Raw genomic sequence first — 12743 nt, 5'->3', positions numbered from 1 at the left:
CTAAATATTCTGTACAAATATCAAGGCACACCCTAAATATTACGATCCCCCACAGTGCACAGTGTCAAATGCGACGATGAACGGAAGATTTACTGCTCATGGTACAAATACATAAGCCACCATTAATTCAAGTACTGCAGTAGCTGATCTACTCTGTGCGGAAAAATGACATTCAAATATGAATCAAATTTTGAGCTATGCAAGCTCAGCTTTTAAAATAAAGCATGAAAATACAGTGCTGCAGTTGTACAACAAAAGCTACAATTTGTATTTTCAGCACCCAACTTTGCATAAAAAATTACTTAATTGAGAGGCACTTTGCCTCAATTTTTGATAATTTGAAATCAATATTTTATTTACTATGGTGGCTTATGGAACATCATTTAAAATGGGACAGTTCATACCTGCAACTACTCTTGTTCAAGTTGAACTGCTCAGACTTTCAATTCCAGTGAACACACGTTCATGTGCTTGCAGTCATAGCTTTCTCTCAATTTTTTTCTAGAGATAGGTGCAATATTTCTGAACATTATCATCAGTAAGGGAAAAGCTGGTTCAGTTACAGAAGTAATAGCCGAGCAACACAGATTCAGCTTTTTACCAGGGAACAGCCACCCTGCGCTTTCATATAGGAGAGCCTGATTTGCAACTTCTTTGAAGAGGAGGCAAAATAATGCGAAGTACAAATGGATCTTTAATTCTGAGCTGCCAGGGAAAAATGCATTTCCCCTACAAAAATGTAATTCCTTTCAGAGTTTCTGCATCCTCATTCAAATACAATGAATAACCAATAGGCTATATCTACTCTCCTGTCTCGAGACATAAATATCATTATGGAAAGTAATTCTGCAAAAGAACTTTGTATAAAGGATACTCTAGAAGTTGACTAAATTCTAAAATCTAGATTCAAATCTTGGAAATTAAAATTAGTTTCCTACCAACGTTGACGTAAATTTCTTTCTTTCTGAACTGGAATAACTAAAAACCAAGTATCTCCAAAATTGAAAAGACAATCTCTTCAATTATGAATCAAGCCTGGCCATTCTTTAAGAAAGAATCTATGCTTTGACAACAAGTAATGTTGATTGTAGAAAGTAATATACCCATCAAACTTCAGGGCTAGTGAAGCTAGAGATGATTATCACCACTGCATGGGCTCCTGCAGAAAAGAGTGGGAGAAACAATTTACCCCAAACCCCTTCTGGTGCTAGAGCTACACGTCTTTCTGAAAGGTAAGATTTAAAAACTCCAACTAATAGAAAATCCCCTCTTCCCCGTGGAATTATTCCACAACTTAATTTCCTTTGTTCAAAAGAAAAACGACACAAAAAAATTTCACCTCAAAAGCTTTAATTCATGACTGAGTTCATTTGGCTTCAGTGTCCAACCATTAGCCTTTTTAAGCTTTTCTAGTCAAGACTGGAGTACTCTGTTACCAAAGTTTTCTTCCCACATAATCAAGCTAAAAATCACATCCCAACTGACCACCTTTTCACTCATGTTTTGATAAGCTGAATAGCTTAAGCTTCTAACATCTTTCACAAGTCCTGTTTCTCTGATCCCAGACTGCCTTTACAGCTCTGAATTTTTATGATGTATCTGTAGCACAAAGGAACTTAGCATTAATGACCATTAGAAAACCCTCACTGGTGCTGCATGAAGAAGTAACACCTCCTTTTTGTTTGCTCAGTAGTATCCAACTTACATGTTCAATTCCCATTATTTCTCCTTACAACTCTTCAAATAAATTGTAGGCGCTGTTTTCAATTAAAGAAAAATGTAATTTAACCTCTAATGAAATATTTCATCTAGCCCAGAGTAAAATGCTTTGTTTCAGATTTAAGCATTTAAGAATTTTCATTTTTTAAGGATATAAATTTTATTTTCAAAAATAATTGTTAATGACATTTTCATGCCAGAATTTAGTAGTATTTTAGTCAATTTGTTTGAACATGGTATTTGACAATATTGTCTTGATTTTGGGCCCCAGTCTCTGAAAGAGAAACAAAATCATCTATTCTCAGCATATTTCATCTCCTCCTCTTGCCTTCTCTTCTCTCCTGAAACCATCTGAACAATTTCACAATTTCTGTACTTGAGGGTTAATTTGGGTTAAGGCAAACTGCAAAACCAAGCCACAGAAACGATGAAGGTCTTATTTCCTTGCAGTTTATTCCACTTCATAGAGGACCAAGTGAAGTAAGAACACAATACTCATACTTCTGAGAAACAGAATTCACACACAACATTAATTAGCCAAAGGTGGATTGTAACAACCTGAATGAAGGGCCCCCCAGTATGCACCCAAAAGCAAGGAGAGTGCACCGAGCCACTCAAGGCAAACATGTAGCTTGGCGAAATGTGATGAACTGCAATGCTAAGGTAGCTCTGAACTGGCACAGCTGGCAACTACAGAAGCAAGAAAATATTCCTATTTGAAATGTGAATACCACTGATCTGAAGATTTCTGAAACTATAAACACTGGACGCAGCAATGTCAATTTAAAGTCAATTTTCAGAGATCTAATAGAAGAGCAGTCAGTGCTGGAATAAACCACCACACCTCACTAAACTATTTATTGTCAGAACAATAAGCTATGATACAGACTGCAACTACTCTGGAAAATAGCCTTGGTACTATTGCTACAAAGGGAAATGAATGCAATAAAAGGTTCTCAGCCACTGCAACAGCAGCAACAATATTAATATCATTTTGAAAAGATGGTCAAAGCACTTTGCTAATACTCATGAATCATCAACTTTGTTTGCAATGTAGCTGCTGTGTTTGGAAATTCCATTTCCCATCTCATTCATATAATTTAGCCTTTCTGCCTGCATTTTAAAGAGTTGCCATGTATCCAAGAAAAAGTAAATCTGAGCCTTGAAAGTGCTTTCCTCCTGCTTTCATTACAGAAAAGGAAAATTCAGTTCTGTGCAAGAAACGCTGTCCTTCCCAGCAAGCAGGTCTGCAATATGACCATGAGCTCCTGTGGTTATAAAAACATCCTCTGTGGGAGAGAGCTTCATTTGTAATGAGGCTTTGACAGGGCTAGAGGGATGCTTGATATTGGAAGGATGATAAGAGCTTCAGCCATTTTATCCACATGAAAGCATCTGAAGTGTTTTGGAGGAAGCCTCTTTCTCCAGGAGCAGTGCATCAGAACAAACATTTCCCATTTCCCTACAGGCCCAGAGTGATGATCATACAAAGAACTAAACCATGCAGAAGTGAAGATGGCTCCAATCAGTGGGTTTTCCTGCAGAGCAACAGACTATACGTTTCACAAAGGGCAACAAGATGAGTGAGGACACCGATGCGCCACTGCTGGGTCATAGCAGCAGCTTTTTCCACAGGAGGATGGGGTGGGTGAGCTACACCTGCTATAAGAGACTCCACTCTTAGAAATAGGAAAAATAAACAGAAATTTTATTTCACAATGCCAGGAGAGCTCTAACAATGACAAGCAAAAAATCCTTTCCACAGAACTTTTAGTGAAACAAAGAAGGCTGACCAGAATGTTTCAGAGCATGAGAAGTTGTGAATAATAAACAATACAAGTTCTGTTTTACTTGCAAATTTCATGATATAAAAAAATCCATCCTGTGAATCATCCTTGGTGCTGGCTGGAAGACTGTGTTCAGAGCACGATGTCTGCACTTTCTATAAATATTACTACATCCAGTAAACTCAAGGCAATAGCGAGGGGGCTGTAAAACCATTGAGAATACCACGCACTGCAGTGGTTGTAAAAATGCAGTAAAAGAAAAGTGATATTTTATTAAATCTTTTGTTTGGGAGGAGTTTTGCATTTTAACGGGGTATTTAGCGATCAGGACAGCTTTTCAAAAGCAGCAGTCTGTGTCAGCAGATCTGATGTGGAGCTCCATGAAGTCCTAAAATGTCTTTTAATGCATTTGATGCAAGGGAGAAGGTGAAATGCAGCAAGAGCCCAACCTTTTCTGTTATAACTCCGCTTCCAGCAAACTTTCCCCCATTTGGCCATCTCATCTTCTACCCAGATGATGCCCAGAGGCAGTGCAAAGATTCACTGCAGGCGTGCGGGTAGGAGCTGGCCCCTTGCTGTGGTACACAATATAAAGGAATAGAACTGCTCATGAGGGACCTATTGTTGGAGGTGCTGCTTGTTCGCGGGACACACTTGACATATGAGGGTCTCTGGATGGCTCTGAAGGGCAACAGGCCACACCTGCCCACTGGTAACAATCTACCCATGGTTAGTGTGCCAAATACCCATTGTTTAATTTCATTGTTAAATCTGCCTGTAGTTACATATGTTCTCAGCAGAGACTAAACTCCTGTCACCTCCCTCAGATGTTTTCAGTATAAATATGAAGACCCTCAGAAAAAAATAACATTGTCTTCTAACATCTCAATACATAATGAAAAGCTACACAAAAGCCAGTTAGAACAAACAACTCCCCCATGTTACTTACGTAGCAAAAGACAGTGTAAGAAAGCCATAGGTGACCTGGAGGGCCAACTGCTGCCCTGCAACTTACTGCCAGTCGATAGCCTAGTGCATTTTGCTTTTCTTTCCCTGCATCCCTGCACGCCTAAAAATACTCTGGATTATCCATAGTACCCAGAACGGTGGGGGTTTTATAAAGTGAGACTGCCCTAAGAAATGGAGAAAAATTTGGTCATGACCTACATTCAGATCTTAAGGCAATATCTAAAAGACCTTCACCACCCTGGCCAGGGTGGAGGCATCTCATCTGAAACCAAACACACTGCAAAACCCAATTAAGCATCCTTCAATTCAGGTGTCAGGACTGACAGGATTGGGACTGCACTGAGGGAACTTTAATAGCAGAAAGCCAGAAGCAGCATCGTTTCAGGGTGGATAGACAGATGCCAGTTATCTAAATGGAACAAAATAAACTAATATTTTACAAGTTTAATGCCATTAGTCAATACATGCAATCATAATAAATTCTGATACACTCAAGTTTAAGTACAGCTCTCATGTAACATCAAGTGAGTACTTTGGGAAATGTTTTTACATTTCAGAGGTTTAGAGCTTGGTCCTACCAGCATTAAAAATATTTTCTTTAGGAACAGCACATTCACAGCAAATCCAGCTGAACTCTTCACAGTACGCTATCAAATGTGCCTAAAACAAATGCTTCGTTACCCATAGTGAAGTTCAATCTTAGGAATGAAAAATTTTGAGTTATTCAATTAAGAAAAAGCCTGTAGATTGACACAAAATCAACCTGTATCATCTTTTCTATTACAACCATCTCTGTTAGGATAAGCACAGCCTAATCAAACCCAAATGCTTACTTCAACTAGTCAGTCTCTGTGCATTCTGTACTAAAGCCAGCATACTGTATCTAATTAACCCTCCTGCTTCTCTGGCCATGTTGCTAGGATTGTATCTAGCTGTGTACTAAACTTGTGGAATTTAAGTAAAAAACTCACGAGGGAAAAAATTGCACTCCATTGCGTGCACTTGTAGCCCGGAAAGCTAACTGTATCCTGAGTTGCATCAGAAGAGGGGTAGCCAGCAGGGTGAGGGAGCTACTCACCTAGCTCTACTCTGCCCTTGTAACACTTCATCTGGAGTACTGCACCCAGGCCCGGGACCCCCAGTACAAGAAAGATGAATTGTTGGAGTGGGTCCAGAGGAGGACCACAAAGATGATCAGAGGGCTGGAGTACCTGTCCTATGCAGAAAGGTTGAGAAAGCTGGGCTTGCTTAGCAGGGAGAAAAGACTTGAGAGACCTCATAGCAGCCTTTAAGTACTTGAAGGGAGCTTACAAGCAGGAGGGAAACTGACTTTTTACATGGTCTGATAGTGATAGGACAAGGGGAATGGCTTTAAACTAAGAGAAGAAATTTAGATTAGAAGTTAGAAGGAAATTCTTTACTCAAAGTGGTGAGGCACTGGCACAGGGTGCCCAGAGAAGCCACGGATGCCTCTTCCCTGAAGGGGCTCAGGGCCAGGTTGGATGGGGCCCTGGGCAGCCCTGCCCGTGGCAGGAAGGTTGGAAGTAGATGATCTTTAAGGTCCCTTCCGACCTAAGGCATTCTACAATTCTATGATTCAACTACTTTTGCCACATCTCTGGTAACATTTTTAATACACCCTGTACTCCACCAAAATGTATGGCACTAACACCTCTGCAACTGCGCTGAGGGGGGGGAAGAGGGCAGTGCTGCTGCCATCCAAATAAGGTTTGCAGAATCACACTATAGGATATAAGAGCAGTATTTACTCCTGCAGGCACAGTAACTGGATTTCCAAGCCATAATTGGATGATGTGGTTTGCAGCATCTCCAGAAACCCTTGATGGAATTACATCTGCCTGATAAATTATACAGTTTTCAGAACTGTACTTTACACAATGCATGGAGCCTTGTGTCCTGAAGTCTTGATAGCTATCACCTACTTTCTCCTTCTGACATCCCAAAAGGCTTAAAACAGAAGGAGCTGCCCCTTGCTCAGAAGTGAGGCAGAAAGGAAATGCCCATGAGCAGGGAGCCTTTGCATTCTCCTTCTCTGGGCTAACGAGAGACAGGATGCAATGGAGAAATGGGACATCTGGTGCTGCCTGCAGCTCATTTTCTTCCCACAGAAATACACTGCAAACCCATGGAGCATCAGTCACCATGTGTAGAAATAGTGATGCAACTGTCCACTAGTGGCTGGATTTTCATGCACTCAGTAAATTGCTGACTGGAATCGGGGTACTGGGCTAAAATGACCTTTGGTTGGATCCAGTATGTCTTAAAGAATCTGAGCATTTTACTAAACTGAAATGTTAATATCCTGAAACACAGTGGGACTAAAGCAGGATTAAACATTGGTTTCCTTTACTGTCTTTAAGAACAGGAGAGTATATGCTGAAGGAGTGGATTCGATCTTTGAAAGCAGGAGGAATTAAAAAATACCACCCACATACAACTGTAGTAGTCCTAATGGTAGCCTAAACCCCTGAGAACTTGTGAAAGAAAAGGGTCTATCTTCCTCTATCTATCCTCTGGTTAGAAGAGAATACTCAATGAGGTTGGACAGAGAATAAATGAATGAGGAAATACTCACTTAGTATGCTTATTTAATTAGTTCCTTCTGCTTCCAGTGGTAATGTGGCAGAATACAAGACTGAACAGAACAAGGTAGCTGCCTATGGCATAATTAGACCTTAAACAGTGGGGAGAATCAGTCCATGTAAGCTGGTATAGCGCAGAAATGCAGTCAACACCAAGCTTCCACTGCTGAAAACGTACAGCTTCTTTAATTGATGCATTTGATAAAGCTCTTATTAAAAAGAAACAACTGAAATAAAAACCAACCATGATCACAGAATGTCTTGGTTTGGAAGAGACCTCAAATATCATCAAGTCCCAACCCCCCTGCCACAGGCAGGGTTGCTGACCACTAGGATATGAAGAATGTATTTTCTACACATGCAAAGACTTGGTAGAATATGTCTCCTAGGTATGATTTGTCATTTGAGAAGAACCTAGTGGATGTTCTATACCTTGGGTACTTCGTTATCATCTAAAGATACTCAATGGCACTCAATACATATAAAATGCCTTCAGCTTTACTAAAATTCTAAGTACAACTGAGGAACAGCCTTAACTAAAATTCTTGAATAAAAGCACTTTTTTTGGCCAAATATTTTTATTGGAACAAAATGCATATGCATACTGGAGACACTCAGCCCCAGGTGAAGTGTAACCCTATTATAACCCTACATCTATAGAATTAATCCAGAGACTTGTATAAACTGAATTCTTAATGGCTGTTTCATCTCTTGAGAGAATCCCACCCTCTCTGCTGAGATGTCTCTTTTTGTGTCAAACTTCCAAACAGCTTCAATGTCTGTCTGCAGCACAGATCAACAGCTTGGCAAAATTGTTTCCCTTACACTTATCCACTTTCTGCTCTAACCTCCACACCTGTGAGGCATGGCACAAGCATTATTTTGAGTGCATCTTGTTCATTTAACAGCCTAATTTAGGGTACAATACGTACAAGTATAGATCAGTATCATACTTTGTAAGAAGCTGCTCCAACTGAAGCTGATAAATACCTAGCAACTCATTTTAGTTGGAATTGGATTGAGCTACCCATGAAAACAGTAAAATTGGTATCTCTCTGGAAATTGCTATAACTACTCCAATTTGTCTCATATGATTGTATAAAAATAACACCCAGGATCAAATGAGGAATTTACGGCAGGACACTGAAAACACTCTAGAAAGTAGCATTAGAAGATGTGATCTCATTTTGATGACAATACTCATTCCTAATCCAGTGACATTAATATTGAAAAAGATTTTAAAACTAACAAACCTACATTTACCTGCAGCACAAAGAGAGACACTTTACAGATCCTTCAGTCTCTTTTATCAGATCAATAAGCATTTCATCATTTCTTTTTCCTTAGCCATGCTTTGCATGGCATTGCCTTTTCATCTTCTGCTGTGGTCTAATTTTGCAATTAGAAGGTTTTTTTCATTTTTAAAATTCTACTCAACCTTGTATTTCAGCATGGTGCCTTTAGCTAGAGAGATGAGGAGCACCTCCACTTTTATGGTTAAACACTCAAATTCTGGAACAATTCCTTACATCCAACCACCCAGGGAATTCATCTCTATTTCTGCCCTAAAGGAAAGAAACGCAGCAGACCAGCTGGTATTTGGAAGGAAGCTAAACCAATGTCTACTAAATTCCTGGAAGGGAATAAGTGACTTTGACGCATTTTGGATCTCTCCATCATTTTTTAGATTTTTCTTTCATCTCACACATGCATTCCCTTATATAACCATCAACACCACTTCTGCAAATAATCTGCTATACCTGATGCTGAAAAAACAGATCAAAATATAATTTTTTAGAGAAGAGAGAAGGGCTTGATAACAACACTATAAAAAGCCTCTGTATCTGGCAAGAAATATTACCACCTGAAGTCACTGCCATTCCTTTAACCATACTAGTTAAGCTGAAATGAAGATTTCACAATTTTTGGAGTGAGATTTGCTCACTGCTAGTAGCAAAAAGTGAGAAGTTAACATCAGGCTGGCAGTGTGCCTTCTGGACACATTTGTAAGCTTCCTACTGGAAGAAAACACTCAGTCTTTTTCCTGCTTGCTTCTGTTGGACAAGGAGCATCTATTTCCCCCTAAAGATGGGTTTCCCTTACAATGACATAGCAACTGTTACATGTAACAAAAGGAACAAAATTATATATTTCTGTCAAATCTGAAGCATTGACTTACATTACTGTGCCTAGGACCACTTTAAAAAACAGTACAAGTGAACAGAGTGTTGTTATTGCCAGGCCCATAAACACTTACAAAAAGAACAGTATTCTCATTTCTTAAGCAGAATTTTAGCACTTGACGTTACTATTAAAAGTGGGATTCATTAGATGAATTAATTAGTTTTGTTTATAGTTTGGTATTCTAAATACTCCTGTGAGAATGAAACAATATCAGCTATTTGAAGTGGTATATTTCATAGCAGTCACCATCTTTTTTATAATCATGATAACAATAGCATGTGCTATATAAAATATATAAATATAGAAAATATATTTTTTGGAATTTACTTAAGTATTAATTACTGGCAGAAATAGCTGCCTCTAGGGTTGAGTTCACGGGAGTCAGCACAGAGCCGTGACCCAACAAGCCTGGATAACTGGAGGTGACTTTCTGAATATGAAACAGGGATTCCAACACAGTATGATGGAATAGGAGCCCTAAATCTATTAGCCTTTGTAAGGAGTGTGGTACTGTAGCTTTCATACAAAGCATCTTCATCCCTTCCATCCTTCCTTCCATTTCCTGCTCTCACTAACCTCCTGCAGCCTGCTGGAGACTGGCAGTGCATGTGATGTGTCTGTTCAATAGACCAAAGTATGAAAAATACTTAATAACTTTTTCTCACTATGGTTAGCATGCATGAAATGAATGAGGCTTCCTGCACAAGGGATAAATCCATAACTAAATGTCAAAAACTATAACTCTCTCTGAAGGTAGCTTATTAAGAATTTGCTATGGTTCATTTTACAGTGACACTTCCATATTCAGGAGTGTCAGAGTACAGAGGAGCAGCCTGGGATCAATTCATTCTGACATTAAAATAGGAGGAGATATAAAAAGGGAAGGGAGGGAGAACAGAACTGGTATCTAACAAAGCATCTGGACTCATTCAAAGATAAAGCAGATTCAAGATTCATTACTGAGCCCCCCAGTCCCAATCAGACAGACTCTGGCACAGCTAGGGTGATTATAGCTTGCCAGAGTTAACACAGCAGTCCTAAAGCCCCGTTTGCTTAAATAGCATGATACAGCTCTTCCTCCCAGCTCATGTATTTAAGCTCAATGGAAAAACCGAATAAGAAGAAAATACACAGTATGTGCATGTCAGAAAAGACTAACACCAAGGCTGTCAGTAAAAAAGCAAATTAACCACTACACTCAGGTCTCTGATACTATCAGTTTTTAAAAGCAATACTGGGAGCAATGCAAGACTACAGCAAAACACAGCTTGAATTCTGTAGACTAAGAGAATGAAAGCAAGAACAGAAGTCTGGGCATATCAATGAAAATTAAAAAAAAATCAGTTCTGTACAAGCTGGATAAGAAACAACAACACTGGAAATGAAAACTTCCCCTCAGGAAAATGCCATCTCTGTAGCAATACACCAGCTTTACCAGAACAGAGGTGGGGACAGCTTCAACGCCACCAAAAAGAGAAGTGTCTCTGTTCTGCCTCCCCCACTGCATGAACATTGTAACTGTCATCATCAAGACTTTCCACCTTCAGGAAAGCATTCAGACCTCTGTAAAGCACAAAAACTGAAATGGAGGTCAAGGGCAGCTCCAGGGAGCACTGCCCAACTCAAGCACTGTATCCAGCTGCTGTAGAAGGAAATGCTGAAAACAAAGGGGAAAGTGTGAGAAGTCTCAGTGTGCTTCCGGTACATTAACACAATCTCACAATAGCTGTCTGACAGTTGAGATGGGAGAGTTACCACACTCCCTGGGCAATTACTAGCTAAGTACTGCATACATGGATTAAGGCATGTTCTAGGAGCAAATTGCCTTCTCCCAGTGCCAGAAATTCAGTGAACCTTGTTTGCATTGAAGTGCAAACTCCTGGAGGCATACCAAACCAGAGGTGCTTGCAATGTATCTTGACTTTGTTCAGCTCTCCGACTCCTTCAGTTCTGTGGCAAATATCTTCTGCACTTACATGTCTCACTTCCAGTTTTTTTCTTCCAGAACCAAGCTTTACAACCTAGCATCTGTAAATAATAAAATAAAGAGATAGCCTTCTCTTCATCCACTTTACTTTCTGGGGTTGCATTATGGTGCATCAGAAATGAAACCTAGCTTCTAATGAACTAAAAGCACCAGCACTCCCAGAGGTGTGCAGCTTTTATGGAGGTTGGTCTGTGAGAACTTGATAATGAGAAAGAAAATTACTGCCTGGTGCTCAGCTCGGCCTTTTAGGTGCTGACTGCCTCCAGATTTGTGGGCTGTCCATAAGGAAAAGCATAGGGAGAAAAAACTGGGATGCTCTTAAAGGAGCATGAAGGTAATGGTCATTGTAAACCACCCAAGATGCTTTCATCATCTTGGGCAGGGTAAAAGTTACAAGTGAAAATGCACAGCTCTCACTAATGAGCTAACTATTTCCTTCTGGGGCCTCCTATTCCATATGATCACCAAGGCTGGATGCAGCCTAGGAAAAATAAATGGTCCAGGAAAAGAAACAAATCCAGGGAGAACAAGGTACCGCTGAGGACCTCTTTTCATCTCCCTGTCAAGAGCTATAAACAGAGGTAAATGCAATGAAAGGCCCCTGATTTTCTAGAGTATAGAGCCTGGCCAAGGTCAGAGAACCCATGGTCCCTGTTAAGTGGCCCTTCACTCCATTATCAGAGATGTCACACTGTTCACAGCAGCATTACCCAGTCAAAAGCAGCTCAGGTGCTTTTGCTGATGTTTCTCTCATTACAAAAATCAGAAAAATCTGATGTTAAATAGGCCTCTGACATTTACAAGGCTGTTGTACCCTATGGGAACTTCTCAGATCTTTTACACTGCTCATTAACAGAAGGAATAAGTTAAACAAGTTTGAACATTTTAAATATGGGTAAGTCAACATCTCACCACTGCAAACAGATCAAGTGGAAAAAAGGGAACAAGAAATTAATAATCATTATTTTTCAGAAGGATGTTTAAATCCTTTGCTAAGGAATCTCCTGATTGCCACAGCGATTATGTGTGCTCTTGTGGAGAATGCTGGCAGCATTACTGCACAAGGACCTTGGTGCCTAGAAACTGTTGCTACATGGACCATGTTCAGATACTCCACATGTTTGTTCTTGTTTGGGTAAGCACATTAACCCTGGCTTTCCTTCTGACCTCCTTGCTGGTTTGTTCTGTGTTCTTTGGTGCTTTCAAGCTAACTGATGGGAAATCAAAGGCCATGTGAACAGCAAATACTGATTAGGAGACTGTCTGAAGCCCTACAGTTTTTGCAGAACTCTCCTCAAGCACACTCTGGCAGAGCAGTGACAGCACCCATGCACAGGCCCCATGCACAGAACTGTTCAGAGAGGGGCCACTGTGGTTTAAACTGAGCACTTCCAATGCTCTAATGCAGGATAAGGAGCTTCTGTAGTAACTCCACTGAAGTTGAAAGTTAACCCTCATCTGCAAAGTTAATTACATGGGAACCTGATTCAGGAC

General features: G+C 40.1%; 1 protein-coding gene across 1 annotated transcript in view; it reads right to left on the bottom strand.

The window, feature by feature from the left end:
• Positions 1-12743, bottom strand: part of GRID2 (glutamate ionotropic receptor delta type subunit 2) — a 695511-nt gene that overhangs the window by 23035 nt on the left and 659733 nt on the right. The gene's annotated exons all lie outside the window — the stretch shown is intronic.

This window comes from Numida meleagris, chromosome 4, assembly GCF_002078875.1.
Source record: "Numida meleagris isolate 19003 breed g44 Domestic line chromosome 4, NumMel1.0, whole genome shotgun sequence".
In the NCBI taxonomy this organism is placed as follows: Eukaryota; Metazoa; Chordata; class Aves; order Galliformes; family Numididae; genus Numida; species Numida meleagris.
Note: the sequence above shows the minus strand (reverse complement) of the source record. Positions and strands in the feature narration are given on the sequence as shown.